Source organism: Arvicanthis niloticus, chromosome 3 (assembly GCF_011762505.2).
Source record: "Arvicanthis niloticus isolate mArvNil1 chromosome 3, mArvNil1.pat.X, whole genome shotgun sequence".
Lineage (NCBI taxonomy): Eukaryota > Metazoa > Chordata > Mammalia > Rodentia > Muridae > Arvicanthis > Arvicanthis niloticus.
This window is the reverse complement of record NC_047660.1, coordinates 111549058-111553138: the sequence shown is the minus strand read 5'-3', so window position 1 is coordinate 111553138 and position 4081 is coordinate 111549058. Positions and strand designations below refer to the sequence as shown.

Genomic DNA, 4081 nt, shown 5'->3' with positions numbered 1-4081 from the left:
CCTCTGATCACAATATTAGGCATGCCATGGTACACGCACACACACACACACACACACACATCTACAATCACAGGCAAAAGTATCTAGTGCAGGCTAACCTCACACACACAATTTTTTTAGTCTTTTTTGTTTCATGTAAATTTCACATTTTTATTGGATATTTTCTTTATTTGCATTTCAAATGTTATCCTCTTTCCCAGTTTCCTTCTCCCCCCCCCCAAGAAACCTCCTATCTTATTCCCCTCCCCCTTCTTCTACCACCCACCCATTCACTCTAGCCTCCCTGCCCTCACATTCCCCTACACTGGAGCATGGAGCCTTAACAGGACCAAAGGCCTCTTCCCCCATTGATGCCCGACAGTGCCATCCTCTGCTACATATGTGGCTGGAGCCATGGTTCTCTCCATGTGTACTTCTTGGTTGGTGGTTTAGTCCCCGGGAGCTCTGAGGGGGAAGGGGTTGGCTGGTTGATATTGTTGTTCTTTCTATGGGGTTGCAAACACCTTCAGCTCCTTCAGTCATTTCTCTAACTTCTCCATTGGGGACCCTGTGCTCAGTTCAATGGTTGGCTGCAAGCATCTACCTCTGTATTTGTCAGAATCTGGCAGAGCCTCTCAGGAGACAGCAATATCAAGCCCTTGTCAGCATGCACTTCTTGACATCCACAACAATGTCTGCGAGTTTGGTGACTGTATATGGGATGGATCCCCAGGTGGGGTAGTCTCTGGATGGCCTTTCCTTCAGTCTCTGCTCCACACTTTGTCTCCATATTTGCTCCCATGAGTATTTTGTTCCCACTTCTAAGAAGGACCGAAGTACCCACTCTTTGGTCTTCCTTCTTCTTGAGTTTCATGTGGTCTGTGAATTGTATCTTGGGTATTCCAAGATTTGGGGCTAATATCCACTTATCAGTGAGTGCATACCTTGAGTATTCTTTTTGTGATTGGGTTACCTCACTCAGGATGATATTTTCTAGTTCTATCCATTTGCCTAAGAATTTCATGAATGGACATCCATTGCAGTACATTGAGCTCCATAGAGACAGCGCCGGGGCAAGCGAGAGCCGGACGGGCACTGAGCGACTCTGTGCCTCGAGGAGGAAAACCAACTAAACATGGGCAAAGGAGATCCTAAGAAGCCAAGAGGCAAAATGTCCTCATATGCATTCTTTGTGCAAACCTCCCGGGAGGAGCACAAGAAGAAGCACCCAGATGCTTCTGTCAACTTCTCAGAGTTCTCCAAGAAGTGCTCAGAGAGGTGGAAGACTATGTCTGCTAAAGGAAAGGGGAAATTCGAAGATATGGCAAAGCCTGACAAGGCTCGTTATGAAAGAGAAATGAAAACCTACATCCCTCCCAAAGGGGAGACCAAAAAGAAGTTCAAGGACCCCAATGCACCTAAGGGGACTCCTTCGGCCTTCTTCCTGTTCTGTTCTGAGTACCACCCAAAAATCAAAGGCGAGTATCCTGGCTTATCCATTGGTGATGTTGCAAAGAAACTAGGAGAGATGTGGAACAACACTGCAGCGGATGACAAGCAGTTCTACAAGAAGAAGGCTGCCAAACTGAAGGAGAAGTATGAAAAGGATATTGCTGCCTACAGAGCTAAAGGAAAACCTGATGCAGCGAAAAAGGGGGTAGTCAAGGCTGAAAAGAGCAAGAAAAAGAAAGAAGAGGAAGATGATGAGGATGATGAAGATGATGAGGAAGAGGAGGAAGAGGAGGAAGATGAAGAGGAAGAAGAAGAAGATGATGATGAATAAGTTGGTTCTAGTGCAGTTTTTTCTTGTCTATAAAGCATTTAACCCCCTGTACACAACTCACTCCTTTTAAAGAAAAATTGAAATGTAAAAAAAAAAAAAGAATTTCATGAATGCATTGTTTTTAAAAGCTGAGTAGTACTCCATTGTGTAAATGATTTTCTGTATCCATCCCTCTGTTGAAGGACGTCTGGCTTCTTTCCAACTTCTGGCTATTATAAGTAAGGCTGCTATGAACATAGTGGAGCATGTGTCCTTAAGATATGTTGGAGAATCTTTTGGGTATATGCCCAAGAGTCATATAGCTGAGTCTTCAGATAATACTATGTCCAATTTTGTGATTTCCAGAGTGGATGTACCAGCTTGCAATCCCACCAGCAATAGACGAGTGTTCCTCTTTCTCCATATCCTCGCCAGCATCTGCTGTCACCTAAGTTTTTGATCTTAGCCATTCTGACTGGTATGAAGTGGAATCTCAAGGTTGCTTTGATTTGTGTTTCCCTGATAACTAAGGATGTTGAACATTTCTTTAGGTGCTTCTCAGCCATTTGATATTCCTCAGTTGAAAATTCTTTGTTTAGCTCTGTACCCCATTTTAATGGGGTTTTTTTGTTCTCTGGAATCTAACTTCTTGAGTTCTTTGTATATATTAGAAATTGGCCCTTTATCAGACATAGGATTGGTAAAGATCTTTTCCCAATCTGTTTGTTACTGTTTTGTCCTATTGACAGTTTCCTTTGCCTTACAGAAGCTTTGCAATTTTATGAGGTCTCATTTGTCAATTCTTGATCTTAGAGCAAAAGCCATTAATGTACTGTTCAGGAACTTTTCCCCTATGCCCATGTATTCCAGGCTCTTGCCCACTTTCTCCTCTATTAGTTTCAGTGTATCTGTTTTTACCTGGAGGTCCTTGATCCACTTGGGCTTGAGCTTTGTACAAGAAGATAAGAATGGATGGATTTGCATTCTTCTACATGCTGAGCTCAGTCGAACCAGCACCATTTGTTGAAAATGCTGTCCCTTTTCCACTGGATGGTTTTAGCTCCTTTGTCGAATATCAAATGACCATAGGTGTGTGGGTTCATTTCTGGGTCTTCAATTCTATTCCACTGATCTACTTGCCTGTCACTGTACCAATATCATGCAGTTTTTATCACTATTCCTCTGTAGTACAGCTTGAGGTCAGGGATGGTGATTTCCCCAGAAGTTCTTTTATTGTTGAGAATAGTTTTTGCTATCCTGGGTTTTTGGTTATCCCAAATAAATTTGCAAATTGCTCTAACTCTATGAAGAATTGTGTTGGAATTTTGATGAGGATTGCATTGAATCTGTAGATTGCTTTCAACAAGATGGTCATTTTTACTATATTAATCGTGCCAATGCATGAGCATGGGAGATCATTCCATCTTCTGAGATCTTCAATTTCTTTCTTCAGAGACTTGAAGTTCATGTCATACAGATCTTTCACTTGCTTGGTTAGATTCACACCAAGGTATTTAGATTATTTGTGACTATTGTAAAGGGTGTTGTTTCCCTAATTTCTTTCTCAGCCTGTTTATTCTTTGAGTAGAGGAAGGCTACTGATTTGTTTGAGTTAATTTTATATCCAGCCACTTTGCTGAAGTTGTTTATCAGCTGTAGGAGTTCTCTGGTGGAATTTTTGGAGCCACTAAAATATACTATCATATCATCTGCAAATAGTGATATTTTGACTTCTTCCTTTCCAATTTGTATCCCTTTGACCTTTTTTTGTTTTCTAATTGCTCAGGCTAGGACTTCAAGTACTATATTGAATAGATAGGGAGAGAGTGGGAAGCCTTGTCTAGTCCCTGATCTTAGTGGGATTGCTTCAAGTTTCTCTCCATTTAGTTTGATGTTGGCTACTGGCTTGCTGTATATTGCTTTTACTATGTTTAGGTATGGGTCTATCCTTTGTAGGGCTGGATTTCTGGAAAAATATTGTGTAAATTTGATTTTGTCGTGGAATATCTTGGTTTCTCCATCTATGGCAATTGAGAATTTTGCTGGGTATAGTAGCCTGGGCTGGCATTTGTGTTCTCTTAGGGTCTGTATGACATCTACCCAGGATCTTCTAGCTTTTATAGTCTCTAGTGAGAATTCTGGTTTAATTCAGATAGGTCTGCCTTTATATGTTACTTGGCCTTTTTCCCTTACTGCATTTAATATTCTTTCTTTGTTTTGTGCATTTGGTTTTTTGATTATTATGTGACAGGAGGAATTTCTTTTCTGGTCCAGTCTATTTGATGTTCTGTGGGCTTCTTGTATGTTCATGGGCATCTCTTTCTTTAAGGAAGTATTCTT

General features: G+C 41.2%; 1 pseudogene; it reads left to right on the top strand.

Moving 5' to 3' along the window:
* The first annotated feature begins 996 nt into the window (after positions 1 to 996).
* LOC117705943 (high mobility group protein B1 pseudogene) lies at positions 997 to 1762 on the top strand (annotated as a pseudogene).
* Positions 1763 to 4081: the final 2319 nt, after the last annotated feature.